We start from the raw sequence: 19,739 nt of genomic DNA on the forward strand, positions 1-19,739 counted from the left end.
GAAGGCCTGACAGGATGTCAGCTGTTTTAATGGACATTCATGAGATGCAAATGGTGTTCACAGCACCAGCCAGTGGGATGACCGGCCCGCCATTAACCCACCATTTAGAGAATTACAACATGATTTTATGCCAATGGGTTTCTGACATTTTGGCTCCCGCTAATTCTCCACTTTGCCCACCATCAAACCTGCCATGGGTAAGATGGGAGAATTCCGTCAAACAACAAATTTTGATGATAATACAAGACATTGACAGAGTGTGGGGGTGGGTGGTTTCGAAGCCCAGAACTGAGGGCCATAAATATCAGAAATGCACTAATAAGTCCACTCGGGAATTCAGGAGAACCTTATTTGTGCAGTGAGTACTTAGGATCTGGAACTCACTACCACATGGAGTTGAGACAAGTTGCACAGATACATTAAAGGGGAAACGAACTATAATGTACTCCTTCCCGCATTCACATAATCCTAACTGTTTCATTGATGAAGGCCCTTGTGGGACCACTCCACAATGATCTTCTGACAACATTATGATATTGTAGACGAGGGGCCAATGTGGAATTTCCCTCCATCTTCAGTTTACTTTTTCCCAGTGAGACGTCAATGTAACCACAATCGTGATGGGAGTAATAAATAATAAACACTTGGAGGTCTTTGAGTTTCACGAGAAAGATCTAACGAGATGGCTAAAAAAGGTCTCCTAGGATTCTGATGCTGGGCACAGCTGGTGACATAGTGTTAGAAATATATTGAAATTTGTGGTGACTGTCCCTCTTACATTGCCGTTTGTAGTGTGATAGGAGGAAATTTGTATGACTCATGGGATTTTTGATGCGGTAACCAAAACATGAGGTCACCCTTTTATAGAAAGGATATTATTAAACTAGAAAGAGGGCATAAAAGATTTACTAGGATGGTACCGGGACTTGATGGTTGGAGTTATAAGAAGAGGCTGGAGAGACTGGGGGCTAGATTCTCCGCAGCCACTAATACGCAAGAATTGGGCTCGGCGCCGCTCCCGTAATTCTCCGGTCCCTGGAGAATCGCTCGTGTGCGATTTACGCGGCATGGCTGGGGGGCCATTGCCAGAGACCCCGCCAGCGATGCTCCGGTCCTGACCGCCCGAATTCCCGACAGCGTGGTTCTAACCACATCTGGCCGGTCGGGACTCTCACGCGACGGCTGCGGACTCAGTCTGGGGCCGCCCTGGTGGGGGGGACGGGGGGATCAAGTACCGGGGGCGGGGGGGCCTTATAGAACATAAAACAGTACAGCACAGAACAGGCCCTTCGGCCCCCGATGTTGTGTCGAGCATTGTCTGAAACCAAGATCAAGCTATCCCACTTCCAGTCAATCTGGTGTGCTCCATGTGCCTATCCAATAACCACTTGAAAGTTCTTCAAGTGTTTATGGGCGGCCGAGGCGGCGATCGGACGGGTTAGATCGAGCGGCGCAGGGCAGATCGTTGGGACCGTCTTTGTTGGTCCAGGCCGCAGTTGTGCGCATGCGCAGACTCGCAACGGGAGGTGCGGGGGCCCGTATCCGCAGCTACAGCTGTGGGAAGCACTCCAGGACCCTGTCAGCCCCTGCAAGGTAGGTAAATAGCTGTAAAATGTTTGAAGGAACCGTCTGGCACGAGACGTAGCGTTTTTATGCCGGCGTGGGGACATAGCCCCATTTTTGGAGAATCCAGCCCGACTTGTTTCCCTGGAGCATAGGAGGCTTAAAGGGTGATCTTATAGAGGTCTTTAAAATAATGACGGGCGTAGATAAGGTAGATAGTCAACATCTTTTCCCAAAGGTAGAGGAGTCTGAAACTAAAGATCATAATCATAGGTTTAAGGTGAGAGGGGAGAGATACAAAAGGGTCCAGAAGGGCAATTTTTTCACACACAGGGTGGTGAGTGTCTGGAACGAGCTGCCAGAGGCTGTAATAGAGGCGGGTACAGTTTTTTAAAAAGCATCTAGACAATTATATGGGAAAGATGGGTATAGAGGGATTTTGGCCAAATGCGGGCAATTGGGGCCAGCTTAGTGGTAAAAACTGGGAGGCATGGACTATTTGGGCCGAAGGGCTTGTTTTCATGTTGAAAAACTATATGACTCTTTTGCTGAGGATAATATTGTTGATGTAGTGCACATGGACTCAAGGGGGGGGATTTTCTGCCACTGTTTTCGGCAGGCAGGTATGGCAGTGGGGAGTTGTAACGGGGTTCCTGCCATGCAATGATGGGAATTCCACATGAAAGCATTTTAACACAATTAGCGGGCCTTCCCCGTCAGTATTCACACAGGAAAAATACAATGTTGTCGAGGAGAATACTGAGATTCAGGCTACTAGACTGGAAGGGCTTGAGGTTCTTAAGCAGGAGGTGTTAGCAATTCTGGAAAGTGTGAAAATAGATAAGTCCCCTGGGCCGGATGTGATTTATCCTAGGATTCTATGGGAAGCTAGGGAGGAGATTGCTGAGCCTTTGGCTTTGATCTTTATGTCATCATTGTCGACAGGAATACTGCCAGAAGACTGGAGGATAGCAAATGTCCCCTTGTTCAAGAAGGGGAGTAGAGACAACCCCGGTAACTATAGACCAGTGAACCTTACTTCTGTTGTGGGCAAAATCTTGGAAAGGTTTATAAGAGATAGGATGTATAATCATCTGGAAAGGAATAATTTAATGAGAGATAGTCAACACGGTTTTGTGAAGGGTAGGTCGTGCCTCACAAACCTTATTGAGTTCTTTGAGAAGGTGACCAAACAGGTGGACGAGGGTAAAGCAGTTGATGTGGTGTATATGGATTTCAGTAAAGCGTTTGATAAGGTTCCCCACGGTAGGCTACTGCAGAAAACACAGAGACATGGGATTCAGGGTGATTTAGCAGTTTGGATCAGAAATTGGCTAGCTAGAAGAAGGCAAAGGGTGGTGGTTGATGGGAAATGTTCAGCCTGGAATCCAGTTACTAGTGGTGTACCACAAGGATCTGTTTTGGGGCCACTGCTGTTTGTCAATTTTATAAATGAGCTGGAGGGTGGCGTAGAAGGATGGGTGAGTAAATTTGCCGATGACACTAAAGTCGGTGGAGTTGTGGACAGTGCGGAAGGATGTAACACATTACAGAGGGACATAGATAAGCTGCAGAGCTGGGCTGAGAGGTGGCAAATGGAGTTTAATGCAGAAAAATGTGAGGTAATTCATTTTGGAAGGAATAACAGGAAGACAGAGTACTGGGCAAATGGTAAGATTCTTGGTAGTGTGGATGAGATCTTGGTGTCCATGTACATAGATCCCTGAAAGTTGCCACCCAGGTTGAGAGGGTTGTTAAGAAGGCGTACGGTGTGTTAGCTTTTATTGGTAGAGGGAATGAGTTTCGGAGCCATGAGGTCATGTTGCAGCTGTACATAACTCTGGTGCGGCCGCATTTGGAGTATTGCGTGCAGTTCTGGTCGCTGCATTTTTGGAAGGATGTGGAAGCATTGGAAAGGGTGCAGAGGAGATTTACCAGGATGTTGCCTGGTCTGGAGGGAAGATCTTATGAGGGAAGGCTGAGGGACTTGAGGTTATTTTGTTTAGAAAGAAGAAGGTTAAGACGTGACTTAATTGAGATACAAGATGATCAGAGGATTAGATGGGGTGGACAGTGAGAGCCTTTTTCCTCAGATGGTGATGTCGAGCACGAGGGGACATAGCTTTAAATTGAGGGAAGATAGATATAGGACAGATGTCAGAGGTAGGTTCTTTACTCAGAGAGTAGTAAGGGCGTGGAGTGCCCTGCTTGTAACAGTAGTGGACTCGCCAACATTAAGGGCATTTAAATGGTCATTGGATAGACATATGGATGATAATGGAATAGTGTAAATGGGCTTTAGAGTGGTTTCAAAGGTCGGCGCAACATCGAGGGCCGAAGGGCCTGTACTGCGCTGTAATGTTCTTTGTTCCCATTGTAACATCCCCCCCATATAGGTAGGTTCCCCTTCTCCAGCGGCGTGATGTGATATTGGATTATAAAAATGGAGAACTGGCAAACAGAACCTGTCGGGGGTGCACCAGTAACAGCAGCCCCCGGGGGGAAGAGGGTCAAGCCCGGGCAGTACTCGGGCAATGCCAGAGGACAGTACTGCGGTAGTGTTGGGGCAGTGGCAGGGGACAGTGCCAGTGGGCACTGCGGGGGCGGGCAGTGCTAGGGGAGTGTCTGTGGGGGAGATGCCGGAGGTTCCGTGACCGTGAGGGAAATGGGAGGTGGGGTCCGTGTGGGAGGATTCCATGGTGGGAAAAGGGGGGTGAATTCCTTGGAGGGAGAGGTTTTCCTTTTTTGGGGAGGGGGGATATCTTTATCTTCTATTTTTTATATTCTTTACATCAGGGCGCCCTTTAAAAAGATCTGTCAGGAGATGAGGTTCAGAGCCCATCCCACCAGCGTGACATCGTGGAACCCGACCCTTCACTTTTTTCCCCTAAGTGTTTAAAAATATGGTGGGAAAAGCCAGCAGTGCATCTGCCAGGCTCCACTCATAGAATCTCTACAGTGCAGAAAGAGGCCATTCGGCCCGTCGAGCCTGCACCAACACTCTGAAAGAGCACCCCACCGAGACCCAATCCCCCACACCATCCCCGCAATCCCACCTGACCTGTACATCTTTGGACACAAAGAGATAATTCAGCATGGCCGTTCCACCTAACCTGCACATCTTTGGACTGTGGGAGGAAACCGGAGCACCCGGAGGAAACCCACGCAGACACGGGAGAACATGCAGACTCCGCACAGACAGTGACCCAAGGCGGGAATCGAACCTGGGACCCTGGAGCTGTGAAGCAACAGTGCCACTGTGCCACCGTGCCGTCCACCTCCGCTTTTCCCACCTGAGTTCACACTTAGACAAACAAAAATGAGAAAATTCCTCCCAACGAGATGTTTGCTAAGGTTGCAGGTTTACATTGCAGGTTTACCAACAAAATTGAAGCCCGTGGAATAAAAAAGGGACATTGGCAGCATGAACATGTTCGCTGAGCGACAAGCCTGAGCGAGATTCTCCGACCCCCCGCCGGGTCGGAGAATTGCCGGGGGCTGGCGTGAATCCCACCCCCGCCGGTTGCCGAATTCTCCGGCACCGGAGATTTGGCGGGGGGGGCAATCGCGCCACGCCGGTTGGCGGGCCCCCCCCGGTGATTCTCCGGCCTAGGTGGGCCGAAGTCCCGCTGCTAGAATGCCTGCCCCGCCGGCGTGGATTAAACCACCTCTCTTACTGGCGGGACAAGGGGGCGCGGGTGGGCTCCGGGGTCCTGGGTGGGGGCGCGGGGCGATCTGGCCCCGGGGGGTGCCCGCACGGTGGCCTGGCCTGCGATCGGGGCCCACCGATCCGCGGGCGGGCCTGTGCCGTGAGGGCACTCTTTTCCTTCCGTCTTCGCCACGGTCTCCACCATGGCGGAGGCAGAAGAGACCGCCTCTACTGCGCATGCGCGGAGATGCCGTGTGCGCCCGCTGACGCTCCCGCGCAAGCGCCGCCCGGCAATATCATTTCCGCGCCAACTGGCGGGGCACCAAAGGCCTTTCCCACCAGCTGGCGGGGCGGAAATCAGTCCGGCGCAGGCCTAGCCCCTCAAGGTTAGGGCTCGGCCGTTCAATTTGCGGAGGATTCCGCACCTTTGGGGCGGCGCAATGCCGAACTGATTTGCGCCGTTTCTGACGCCGGTCGGCGGACATCGCGCCGATTACGGAGAATTTCGCCCCTGGGGCTGGAATTTATGGCGTTCTGTGGTCCCCACCCCTCCTGGCTAAAAGGTCGGCGGCAAGCCTGCCCAGGGAAGGAAAGGCTGTCTCGCTGTCATTTAACAGTTAATTGGCCATTCATAGGCTGGAGGCGGGATTTCTACCGCTCAGGTGCAGGAAGCCCTGCCTCCGAGTGCTGCTGACCAATCAGATAACTGGCAGCTCTGAAGTCCCAGACAAAATTCCTTATTGTTATAGCAATTTATATACCCCAACCTTTGCTTTGCAGCTCTACGACCAGGCAACATAGGACAAGCTTGCCTAGTTCATGTTAGACGCAGAGAAACCCAAAACCTCAACACCACTAATTAGCTGCATGACCATCTACAGGATTGTGAGGAATCAGAACAGGCTCCCATCCTGCATTTAGCTGAGGTATCTGTCATAATATCCACTCATGTATATAATGAGATGCAGACAGGCAGTGATTGACACATAGGATGACCAGTAAGCATACAGCACAGCACAGCCAATCACCAGACAGGACACTACCACTATAAAGCCAGAGGGCACTAGGTTTCCCGCTCTCTCGGGACCCAGCTACTGAGACAGTCAGAGTCCACGAGCTAGCAAGCACAAACACCATGCGGTAGCTAGTAAGTCTGGTCAGGCTACTACAAGGTCACTAGTCAGATCAGTATAGTGTCGACCCACAGCTGAATATGTACAGCAGTTCATCTAGTTGAATAAAACAGCGTTGGATCTTCTCCTGTGTTAGACGTCTGTTTCTAACTTCCCTGCATCGAGTGCAGTCCACATCGAACCAACCTGCCTAAGACATCAGTATCAAGGGGGCTAAGACTCGGGGAGGCTCTCCCACAGTGCATTGTTGCTGGGTGGTCAGGGATCACTTCGGGGCTTCAGTGGTCGGGACACCATTTAAAAATGGCCTCCCAATCTCTTGCTACATTGAGGAGTTCCGGCGAGCGGAGCTCCTCCGTGTACAAAACGCGGCTATGTGCAGCCTCGGCTGTGCGTTCCCTGCAGAGGCCCCCTATCTAACGTGAGTCCTATTTTATAGCTTTGTGGTTCTCTGCGCTGCAAGCACCGGAAAACATGCGGCTAAACACTGTGGGACTTTGTTCCCATTTAGTTAAAGCCCGCCCATAGTGTTGGTTAAAAGGACTACGGCTCGTCCCTTATCGAAAGTGGAGGGGGGGGGTCGGGGGGGGGGGGGAGAGCGGGGGGGGGGGGGGGGTGGCGAGGGGGGGGGGGGGTCGGTTGTAGGTGTGGGCCCAAGGAAGAGTGCACTGCTTGGGAGTGCGATGGAGGAACATTCGCCAGGACTTTCAAAAGGGAATTGGAAAAGCACCAGAAGAGAAAAGAAATTGCAGAGCTACACTGAAAGGATGGAAATGGGACTAGCTGTATTTCTCTTGCAGAGAACCAATGTGGACATGACAGGTCAGAGGGTCTCCTTTTGTGCCATAGCCATGCTATGGATGATAGGAACATAATAAAAGACATAGGCCATTCATCCCCTTGAGCCTATTCTGACCTTCAATGAGATCATGTCTGATCTAAGCCATTTTGTTCCCTTGAGCCTCATTCACTATTCAATGAATTCACGGCTGATTTGTTAAATCTCTGTTTCCCTGTCTTTGCTTTATATCCCTTTGCCTATCCTTCCCTCACAAACATTATTTGCTGGCATTGTCACTGTGGAATCAATCTTGACCTTTAAACACAACTGCATTTTTTAGTGGAACAAATACCTCATTCACTGAACATAATACCTCCAGGGTCAAAGTTTTATTGCCCATTTAAGTGTACAGAAGCTAAATCATTCTCTCTTTATCCCAATATAAAAATGTGTTGAATTGTGTCAAAAGCTCAATTAATGTGAGCAATGCCTTTCATCAAATCACCCACGTGGTGTTCAGTTCAGTTTGATTGTGTTACTGTGAGAAAGGCCTTGACGTTGAAGGGGGCGACATTGCTCTTGTTTCCATTACCAGATCAAAAAAAGATCATTCACCAGAATCTCTGGGCCCATGCCACTAAATGGGAGTGATGGGGGAAAAGCTTGGAATAAGAGGGATTATATTCTGATGCATAAAATAAAACATATGACGTTGGAAAATGCTCAGCAGGTCAGGCAGCACCTTTAGGGATACAGGGCGCAATTCTCCGGCCTCGTTACGCTCTCGCTCAAGCGAAACGAGGTCGGCGAATAGCGGGAGAGGCAGAAAACGAGAACCGTGCCAGACACCAAACAGTTTGGGATGCAGCAGGCCCGCTCCCGTCGGCGAAATCGGGATCTCGCCGTAGCGTGGCGAGAAACCAATTATCACCATTTAAGCCCCATTTCCATACAATTAACAAGAGCCACCCCTTATCCAACAGCCTCCTGTCATTCATCGGCCTCCCCAGCAAGTGGTCACGCTGGTGTCGATTAGTACTCCTTTTGAAAAACGTGAACCTGGTGGAAGGGTTTCTGTGGGGAGCCGAGGAGGCGAGAAGCCATCTTTGCTCACAGGCAAAGAGCCAGGGGCACTGGATTTGCCATCCCAGTGCTTAGCGGGGGGACCCTCCGCAGGGGTGGCCCACCATGGGAGGCTGGGTGGGGAGCTGCGGGGGCAACTGCGTGCGGCACCACCATGCCAATCCCTGGATCAATCCTTGTCCCTGCCTGTCTGCCCCACCGACCGCCCATAGGCCCCAATGACTGCCGAGGCCTCTGGCTGTACAGCTGAATGCTTTTGGGAATTGGCAATCGTGGTTAAGTTAGCACTTCACACAAGCCAAGTGGATTCCTGTGGGTGGGCGGGCCATGTAGCTTGTGGGAGTCATTGCTTAGCATCCCAGTCACAGCTTGATGCATGGCCACTATGTTTGAACACAGCGGGAGGCAACACCACATACACAGCAGCCAACATCCAAACTCCCAGGGGATGCACTCGTAGCCTCTGGGACTCCTCCAAGCAAATATGGATCTGCTGCAGTGACACTGACATCTCCCTCTGAATGTCCTGGCCGATCTCTATCGTCTCTATCAGCTCCAGGATGACCTCTTCCACAGGCTCAGCATCAGGCTGGGACCCAGCTGGGTCCTGGGATCCAGCAAACCTCCAACTGCTGTCTCGCCTGGGGTGGGGCAGTGGACACTCCCGTGGGGGTGGAATGATCTCGGCAGGGGCGGGGTATGTGTTGGTATCTACTCACTCGTGCTGCCTGGTGTCGGTCATTGATCTTCTTCCTGCACTGGAGTCCAGTCCTCTTGGTCACACTGCCCGAGCTGACTGCCCCCACAACCTTGACTAAGGCAGCACTGGCTGCCCTATGGTGGACCTTCCTGGCCCCTTGGGGGAATGGGGCACCCTCCTGGCCTCCACAGCGTCTAGCAGCATCCCCAGGTCAGCGTCCCTGAATCTTGGAGCTGCTATCCTCGGTGCCATTATTTCGAGCTGACTGGTTTTGGCTGAGCAAGTGCTGCTCGACCTTGTTAGCGCGGGCTGTGAGGGCGGTCCCGGCGAGTCAGCTGGCAAGCCATTTGCAGTGAGAGGCTCATGAAGACTCGTTACGTGGACCAAATAAGTTGAATAGCGTTGCCGGCCTGGCTGGGCCGAGCGCCGGGAAGCTGGCAGCAATTCCTGCTCACTACAACGCTTAGAAATCTTTCCGGAGAATCGCGCCCACAGAGTTAACTCTCCTCAGGCCCCTGATGGATATGGGAAAGGGTTGGACAAGGGGTTAAAATCTCAAAAACTGTGATCCCGCCTGCAATCCTGAGCATTATTCCAGGCACCGTAACCTTTACAGCGACAACTCATGTCTTGCTCCCACTGAAAGGCAGGTATGGGCCAAGTTAAGTTTTAAAAAGCAGCGCCGGTGGTTTTCCCGCTGGGGGGAGTCCAGAGATGGAGTTTCCCTAAGGAATGGAGAGTGGGACATTCCCCAAAGATTGAGGCTTTGTAGGAATGTGGTAGGGAGTGTGTTTGGAGATTGGTCTTGCCTGTTGCCTGGTCGCGATCACAAGGAGGAGGGAGCTGACTAACTAGAAGAGGCTTACACAAATTCCAGAACTCCCTGTGTACTAGGAGGAGTAGAAGTAGAAGTGCTTCCCCTCTCCACTGCCCAGAACCCGTCAGGAAGTCTTGGTTTCCCCTGATTGTTAGGAATTCCCCATCAATGGCCTGATTGATGTCTTACAAAAAAAACACCCACCTCCTCCTCCCACTACAACCTGAGGGAGTTCCCTTCCCAATCCCCACTCCCCCCGCCCCCGTCAACCACAAACCTCACCATGGATCAGCTAGCAACGTCTGCTATTGTCTGGGGGGTCAGGAAGGCAGGATGGCAGTTACTTATATATATGAACAAATGCCATTAAGAACTGATATCACACCCCCATCTCCAACATGGATATCCCTCCCTCACATGGATATCACACCCCATCTTCCACATGGATACCTCTCCCCAACATGGATATCACACTGCATCCCCAACATGGACAGCACAGCCCTTACCCATATCACACATCGTCCCCCATATGGATACAACCTCCCCTTCGCCCCACTGGTACTTCACACCCTCCGTCAGGGTATAATTTCCCCTCCCCAACTAGGATATCATGCCTCGCACCCCCCCCCCCCCCCATGACATTTGAGAACCCTTCATTACCAAACTGAGGTGTCCTAAATGTTAAACCTTCCCGAATGAGGCGAAGAGCACAGAAGGAGGGGGGGTTTGTTGGGATCAAAAATACCAATCAAAACAGAACTCCAAACCCACCATGTGTTTCATTGCTGACCTTATGGGGACTGGCCATTTTGTTAACATATTGAAGTCAGTGTCCCTCAGTATTGTTTAAGCTTGCCAATTTCCTGCCCCGAGTCTCCGAAAACTCGGAGTCTCGAGTTTCCGAAAGCCCGGGATGAGGAGGGGGTGTGATATCCATGTGAGGGAGGGGTATCAAATTGTCTGATTGCTGGACAAGGAATGGACGGAAAGAACTATAATGACCTACTGCCGATAAATTCAGCAGGACCTCCATGTCGCCAAACATAGAACATAGAACATAGAAAATACAGCACAGAACAGGCCCTTCGGCCCACGATGTTGTGCTGAACCTTTGTTCTAGATTAATCATAGATTATCATTGAATTTACAGTGCAGAAGGAGGCCATTCGGCCATTTGAGTCTGCACCGGCTCTTGGAAAGAGCACCCTACCCAAACTCAACACCTCCACCCAACACCAAGGGCAATTTGGACATTAAGGGCAATTTATCATTGGCCAATTCACCTAACCCGCACATCTTTGGACTGTGGGAGGAAACCGGAGCACCCGGAGGAAACCCACGCATACACGGGGAGGACGTGGAGACTCCGCACAGACAGTGACCCAAGCCGGAATCGAACATGGGACCCTGGAGCTGTGAAGCAATTGTGCTATCCACAATGCTACCGTGCTGCCCTTAAGAACAAATAAATCTACACTATATCATTTTACCGTAATCCATGTACCTATCCAATAGCTGCTTGAAGGTCCCTAATGTTTCCGACTCAACTACTTCCACAGGCAGTGCATTCCATGCCCCCACTACCTGTCGAGTTCCCTTCACCCCCGGCCTAAATCTCAGACCTGTTAACGCTGTTCCTGTCTCCACAGCTCAATGTTTGCCAGACATTTCTGCTCCTGTTTCAGATTCCCTGCATCCATAGAAACTTGTGTTTATTTTGAAGGGAACAAAAGTATTCTGCTTGTGTTCAAACAAAAAGTAAAACTATTCAATCTTTCCGTTTCTCAAATTACAAAAAACGTTTTCTCCCAGACAGCCTGAAAACAAATGCAGTTAAAATTCTTCCACTTCCTGGTGTGGCGAAAGACTCTGATTCTGCAGGGTGAACGATTCTTCAGAAGAAGCTATTTGCAGGAACGAACTAACTGAGAGTTTGGTGGGAACAGATTCAGTGGTAACCTCCAAAGGGGAATTGCATACTTGATAAGGAAATAATTGCAGAGCGATGGGGAAAGAGCAGGGGAGCAGGACTGGTCTCTTCGAAAATGCCAGCACATGTACGATGGGCTGAATGGCCTCCTTCTGGGGAATTGAGAATAAAAGTAGGGCGATCTTGCTGCAACTGTACAGGCATTAGTAAGAACAAACGTAGCGTACTCCACGTACTCACTTAAGGAGGGACATACTTGCATCGGAGACAGAGAAGAGAAAACTCACTGGCCTGATTCCTGGGGTGAATGGGTTGTCTTATGAGGAAAGGTTGAACTGGTTGGACCTTTATTTGGGGAGTTTAGAAGAATGAGAGGCGATCTTATTGAAACATGTAGGATTCTGAGGGGGTGGGGGGGCGTTGACAGGGCCGATGCTGAGGGGATGTTTTCCTTTGCGGGATAATCTAGAACTCAGAGCCACAGTTTCGGAATAAGGGATCTCGCAGAAATGAGGAAATCCCAGACATAAATGTGGAAGAAATTCTTCTCCCAGAGAGAGTCATCAATGTTTGGAATCCTCTCCTCAAGTGACCAGTGAAGGCTGGGTCATTGAATTTATTCAAAGTTTGAGTTGGACAGATTTTCGATCAGAAGGGAGCCAGAGGCGGGATTCTCTGATCCTGAGGCTAAGTGTTGACACCATCGGAAACGCCATCACGTTTCCCGACAGCGTCAACACGGCCCTGGATCAGCAATTGTGGCCCCTACAGGGGGCCAGCAGGGCGCTGGAGCGGTCCACACCGCTCCAGCTGCTGATCCAGCCGTGGAATGGGCACCGGGGGATGTGCGCATGCACAGTGGGTCCGGCGAGAATCCGCGTGAGCGCAGTCCCACCGGTGCGATTTGTCCCTTGTCCGCGCTGGCCCCGACCCAACATGGCGCAGGAGTACAGGCGCCGGCGCGGAAGAAAGGAGGCCGGGAGACAGAGAGACCGGCCCGCCGATCGGTGGGTCCCGATCACAGGCCAGGCCACATCGGAGGCCCCGCCCCCCTGGGGTAGGACTCCCCTCCTCCCCCAGAGGCCGCCACCCGACCCTTCAATGTTCAGTTCCCGCCGGCTGAGAGCAGGTTAGAACAGCGCTTGCGGGACTCGGCGTTTCCACGACGGCCGCTCGGCCCATCCTGGCACGAGAATCGGCGGGCCGGCTGTGTAGAGCGGCCCGCGACCACGCCAACCACGCCGGCGGCAATGTCGCCGATTCTCAGCCTCGGGACGGTTTCGCGCCGGTCGCGGGGAATCTCCGGCCCGGCCCCGGCTGAGAGAATCCCCGCCCCAGGTGTTATGGCAGGCAGGCAGGAAAGTGAAGTTAAGGTCACATCATATTAGCCGAACTGACAAGGGATCTCGAGGGGTTAAATGCCTGACACCTGCGCCTATTTCTTATGTTTTTATGTGTTGTATGGTTCTGGGAGTGTGCTCTGAATGACAATGGATTCAGCACATCATGTGCTTATAGTGCTGGGCATTGTGAACAAGCAAAGCTTATTTAACCATTCATGGGTGGCATGGGGCACAGTGGTTAGCACTGCTGCTTCACGGCACCAGAGACCCGGGTTCAATTCCGGCAGTGTTAATGTAAGCCGACTTGTGGCAATAATAAAGATTCTTATCATTATTATTATTTCCTTTGAGTCGCTGAAGTCTACTGACAGGGAAAGCAGGGATTTACAGAAATCTAATGAACAAAAATGACAGTAATGAAGTGGTTAAATCAGGAGACCTGCCTTTAAGCTTTCGTGATTGGGACTGAGAGGAACACTGAGGGGACCTGAGTCTCTTTTATTTGAAGGGGGCTGGCAATAGCTTTAGCGGAGCTGTTGTTCATAACTCCAGGCACCCCATCCCAGGGGTGAATAAAAGCCAGAACTGTAAACAAGGCTGCGAGATGCAGATGAGCTCATGAAAAACCAATAGGTTGAAAGTGAGCACATCGAGGTGGAGACACAGCCAATGGGCCGGTGTGAAGGAGGAACTGAGGAGTCTGGGCACAGGTGACTTGACTATTCTCGGTGTGGGAGATGTTTCGGTGCAGTCAGGGTTTGATCTGGAGGAGAGTGCGAGTGCATTCCTCAAAGTGAGCTGTATTTCACCCTCTCTCGGGGCAGCGCGAAGATGCGGCAGGTACTGGGAACGTGCAGGTATCACCCACTGGCTCTTAATGTGTTTTCCGATCTGTGGCAGTGTTTCCGAGCGGCTGGCCCCAACCTCAAAGCTGCGTTATATCTGCAATCTATTGCGGATCATATCCAGTGGGCAATGTGTGTTATGTGGTTTAAACATTGTATGGTGCTTGCCCCCGCGCTGTGCTCGTTACCCATTTATCATTTTAATAACTTTTTATTCAATTTGATTGTGAGTCATTTCAGCGGTGGGTCCAGGGGGGGGGGGTATCTGCAGCTCCCCAGGGACCATCGCTGGAGCGGCTTAAATACAAGAGAAATTCTTGTCAAGTTGACCCAGGAGCAGAGTGACTCCATTGCCCTTCAGAATGAGGACACCAAACCCGGAGATCAGTCTGGAGGCATTCACTGTGACGGGGGCGGGGGGCGGGGGGATTATATTAGAATTGGAAAAGTTTAGATAGAGCCTTTATTTCTTACGAAAGGTAGGCATGGAGGAGATTTGACAGAGGTGTTCAAAATCGTGAGGGGCATGGACAGGGCAGATAAAGAGAAACTGTTGCCGCCCGTGAAAGGATCGAGAATGAGAGGGCGCAGATCCAAAGAAACTGGCCATTGAGGGGAAAGCGATGAGGCAAACCCCATTCCACACAGTGAGTGGCTAGGGTCTGGAATGCACTGTTGGAGGGTGTGGTGGAGGCGGGTTCAGTGGAAGCATTCAATCGGGAATTGGACGGGGAGGAGGTGTGGGAGATTGGCTCTGGGTGAAGTGCTCAATCACTACAGTGGGCCGAATGGCCTCCTTCGGCGCTGTAGTGATTCTGTGCTAAACAGTTGCGAATAAGGATGCGAGAACCACATGAGCAGACTACGAAGCCACAATCCACAAATAAAACTTGGACTTAAATTGACATTTTAACAGAAATGGTTTTATATTTCTGATGTTGCCAAAGTTAAAGAGAGACTTGTATTTATATAGTGCCTCAGAACAGCCCAAAGCATTTTACAGCTAATGGCTGGCTCTGTAATGTTGGAAGCACAGTGGCCACTTTGCTGTTTGTGGAAGTTAGTAGTGTGCAATGTGAGTTAGTAGTGTGCAATGTGAGTTATCATAGAATTTACAGTGCAGAAGGAGGCCATTCGGCCCATCGAGTCTGCACCGGCTCTTGGAAAGAGCACCCTACCCAAGGTCAACACCTCCACACCCTATCCCCAGTAACTCCACCCAGCATTAAGGGCAATTTTGGACACTAAGGGCAATTTATCATGGCCAATCCACCTAACCTGCACATCTTTGGACTGTGGGAGGAAAGCGGAGCACCCGGAGGAAACCCACGCACACACGGGGAGGATGTGCAGACTCCGCACAGACAGTGACCCAAGCCGGAATCGAACCTGGGACCCTCGAGCTGTGAGGCAATTGTGCTATCCACAATGCTACCGTGCTGCCCATTAGTTAATTGTGTGCAATGTGAGTTAGTTGTGTGCAATGTGATAAATGACCAGATAATCTTGATTTTTGTTTACTAGTGAAGTTGGTTGATGAATACATATTGACCAGGACACTGGCGAGAGCTTCATTGCTTGTCTACAAAAGATGGTCTAACATCTCATCCGAAAGATGTTGCAGCTAAATGCCATCCCGGATGATGGTCTTAAGTCTCTGGAAAGGGGCTGTTTCTCCTGGCTGCAGAATGAGGGGCAGTAGTCTTTTGATAAGGAGTCGGCTATTGAGCACTGAAATGAGAATTTCTTTCACTCAAGAGGATTGTGAATCTTTGGAATTCTCTACTCCAGAGGCTAGTGGATGTTCAGTCATTGAGTATATCCAAGGCTGAGATCAAGAAATGATTAGATTGGATTGGGTTTATTGTCACGTGTACTGAGGTACAGTGAAAAGTATTGTTCTGTGCGCAGCTCAAACAGATCATTCCGTACATTAAAAGAAAATACGTGTTCCGCAAGAGTCATGGGGTAACCAATTGCCCCCAGCCAATAGGATCCGGGCAGGTTCAAATTGTGCCATCTGCCATAGTGGGATTTGAACCCATGTTCCCAGAGCATTGCCCTGGTCCCTGGATTACGAATCCAATGACAAGACCTCTACGGTACTGCCTCGCCACTACTATTGGGTTAACAAATAATTTACATAGAATTTACAGTGCAGAAGGAGGTCATTCGGCCCATCGAGTCTGCACCGGCTCTTGGAAAGAGCACCCTACCCAAGGTCAACACCTCCACCCGATCCCCATAACCCAGTAACCCCACCCAACATTAAGGGCAATTTTGGACACTAAGGGCAATTTATCATGGCCAATCCACCTAACCTGCACATCTTTGGACTGTGGGAGGAAACCGGAGCACCCGGAGAAAACCCACGCACACACGGGGAGGATGTGCAGACTCCGCACAGACAGTGACCCAAGCTGGAATCGAACTTGGGACCGTGGAGCTGTGAAGCAATTGTGCTATCCACAATGCTACCGTGCTGCCCAACAATGCTACGGTGCTGTTCTTTAGACAATGACGTGGGACCTAGCAAGTTACCTATTTTTATATGGCACTGATGGATTAGAGGTGGCTCATGTGACCCAGCTAAATAGTGCAGCTCATGTTTATTTTTAGTGAAGCTGATTAAGCAGTTAGGGGTAGGAGAACATCAAAGTCAAACAGTGTTGCTTACACCTGCTCATTGTTCCTCCTGTCGTTGATGCCTGTCACCTAACCACACCGAGTGGACTGGGGACTAGGGTCGCCAACTCTGTACAGACATATTCCTGGAGGTTTCATCACATGATCCCCACCCCACCCCACAGCAGCTTCCTGCCCAGCCAATGTATTTATAACTAACAATCAAAAATGTTCATAGAAAATCTAAAACAAACCCGTGTTCCTGTGATTTTTCTCCTGCTACACCTTACAGCGGTGATGGGTCGAAGATTAAATCTTCAATGCCTGAAGACTCTAGAATATTCTGGAAGTTGGCAACCCAAGGCAGGGCGGAATCCAAGCCGGCAGACATTTTGAGCTGAAGAAAACTGTTACAATCTATCCCTGTCGTGTTGTTTCGTTGTTGCTCAGTATTCCCCATCTTGAATGTTTGACAGCCTGTCGTAAAAGGCAGGATCTGGGGTGGCGAGACTGCAGGTGTTGGCAGGGAGGAGGGCGGGGAGAGAGAGACTGGGCAGGGTTAGTGGATTTGGCAGTTGTCAGGCAGAGAGAAGGTGACGGTGAGGGTTGTCAGAGGCGCTGGAGCAAAGGCGAGCAGGTCAGCGATCCTGGGTGATGGGCTGCTTCTGGAGCAGGGCCATAATGGTCAGCAGGAGATGGTCTATTGAGAAAGGGGCTGCAGGATTGCTTGTTTTTAATCCTTCAGCCTGAAGATGGCATTTCGCCTCAGTCCAGGATTAAAATTAAGAACCCAATGATGACATTGGAGAATAATTTGTATTTTTTTAAAAAAGGAAGCTTAACTGCTCACTACCTGATTTTGGGCCTGAATGGAGAACCTTATTTTCTCAGTGCTGAGTATCGCTGGATGGGAATATAGATTTAGAGAATTGAGCAGAGCGATTGGTCATTAAAATTAATGATTGGAAAACTGGGGGTTCCATGGACAGGACGAAGTACAGATATAAACATGGGAAATAGAGGCAAGAGTCTGCTCCGCCATTCATTGTAGTCGTGGCTGATCATCAAGTTCAATACACTGATCACGCCTTCCCCCATATCCCTTGATCGCTTTAGCCCCAAGGGCTATATCTAACACCTTCTTGAAATTACACAACATTTTGGCCTCAACTACTTTCTGTGGTAGTGAGTTCCACAGATCCACCACTCGCTGGGTGAAGACATTTCTCCTCTCCAAGGAAGTTGCACTGAACTCCACATCCAAACTGAAGGGTTGTATTTCTCAGGAAAGACTGAATAGATTTTCTCTTTAAAGACTTGGGTATGACCTGGTTCAAAGGTTTGTGTTTGAGAGGTAGACATTGTGATGATGCTTCAAGTTGCTAGGGAGACTAAAACTAGGTCTGCAAATATCAAATAGTCACCAATCAATGCAATAGAAAATTCAGGACAAGCGTCTTCACCCAAAGGGTGCTTAGAATATGGAAATCACTACCACAAGGAACAATTGAGCAGATATAGGGGGGATGTCAGAGGTAGGTTTTTTTACCCAGAGAGTAGTGGGGGCATGGAATGCACTGCCTATGGAAGTAGTTGAGTCGGAAACATTAGGGACCTTCAAGCAGCTATTGGATAGGTACATGGATAACGGTAGAATGCTGGGGTGTAGAGTGATTTGTTCTTAATCTAGGACAAAAGTTCAGCACAACATCGTGGGCCGAAGGGCCTGTTCTGTGCTGTATTTTCTATGTTCTATCAGCATAGATCTTCAAGGAGAATCATTCTGATAAGGTTGGGTGACAAAGGATAGGAGGAGGTTCATGTGGTGCAGAATGGCCAGCATAGTCCCGTTGGGTCGAATGTCTCCTATACGGTAAATTCAATATAATTTAGTTTATCATAGAATCAGGACCGTGCAGAAGGAGGCCATTTGCCTATTGAGTGTGCACCAACCCTCTGAAAGAGCCCCCTACCTAAGCCCACTCCCCCGCCCTATCCCCATAATTCCACCTAATATTTTGGATACTAAGGGGCAACTTAGCATGGCCAATCCCCCTAACCTGCACATCTTTGGATTGTGGGAGGAAGCCAGAGCACCTGGAGGAAACATGAGGAGAAAGTGCAAACTCCGCACAGACAAGTCACTCAAGGCTAGAATTGAACCTGGGTCCCTGGCGCTGTAAGCAGCAGTACTAACCACTGTGCCACCTTGTTTAGGAATTATGTCTAATCCCTAAACAACCAGTTATTTGGCTGAACGGATCCACTCTTGCAACAAGTACACTAAAGAAAATCTCACACTTGTCCAACAAGTTTTAACTTTAACCACAATGCTGAGTGATAGACATATTTGTGCGCTGCTCTTTCATTGGTTCCGTCAAATTACTCCTGCTACTTTCACTACATGTTTGTAACCACCAGTACGAACTTAATGTTGTTCAAATTTGGGATACTGTCCCATACGTAGTCCAAATTCTCTTAAGTGTACTGCGAATCGCCTAAATAGGGCTGTGATTGGGCTTTAAGCTAAATAATGGAGGGGGAGGCTTCAGTTGCAGGAGAATTAGAAAATCCCAGTTAAAGGCTAAGATAGAAGTGCAGGTTAATGACAAGGACCTTAAACTAGTTAAATGGGCTGAGGACTCAGGAGAGGTTAGTCAAGTTTCCAGAACACGTAATAGAACCGAGTGTTTAGAAGGTGGCAGGAATCTAACGAAAAAACAGAACAAATATGAGAAGGTGGGTGGTCAATACAGGACTGAGGGTGTTGAAATTGGTACGATGTTGGGGGCATCACAGAGATGTGGCTGCAAGGGGATCAGGGCTGGGATCCAAATATCCAAGGATATGTGTCCTATCGAAAGGACAAGCAGATGTTGAGAGGGGGCGGGGTTGCATTGTTAGTAAGGGATGAAGTTAAATCAATAGCAAGGAGCGGTGTAGGATCAGAAGGCATAGAATTTATGTGAGTAGAGTTGAGGAATCACAAAGGCAAAAAGACCCTGATGGGAATTATGTACAGGCTCCCTAGCAGTAGTCAGGATGTGGGGCAGAAAATAAATCAGGAGATAGAAAAGGCATGTAAAAAAGGTAATATTACAATAATCATGGGGGACTTCAATATGTAGGTGGACTGGGAAAATCAGGTTGGTAGCGGATCCCAAGAAGAGGAATTTGTAGAATGTCTACAAGACAGTTTTTCGGATCAGCTTGTTGTAGAGCCCACTAGGGAACAAACAATTCTGGATTTGGTGATGTGTAATGAGGCAG

General features: G+C 49.8%; 1 protein-coding gene across 5 annotated transcripts in view; it reads left to right on the forward strand.

Moving 5' to 3' along the window:
* Positions 1 to 19,739, forward strand: part of LOC140409259 (leucine zipper putative tumor suppressor 3-like) — a 344,557-nt gene that overhangs the window by 231,790 nt on the left and 93,028 nt on the right. The window contains exon 1 of one of the 5 annotated variants that reach the window (XM_072497605.1): positions 13,579 to 13,709. The exons of 2 other annotated variants lie outside the window; for them this stretch is intronic. The gene's annotated coding sequence lies outside the window, so the exon portion shown is untranslated. 2 more of the 5 variants (XM_072497600.1, XM_072497603.1) reach the window with 2 other exon arrangements.

The sequence above is a fragment of the Scyliorhinus torazame genome, chromosome 3, assembly GCF_047496885.1.
Source record: "Scyliorhinus torazame isolate Kashiwa2021f chromosome 3, sScyTor2.1, whole genome shotgun sequence".
Lineage (NCBI taxonomy): Eukaryota > Metazoa > Chordata > Chondrichthyes > Carcharhiniformes > Scyliorhinidae > Scyliorhinus > Scyliorhinus torazame.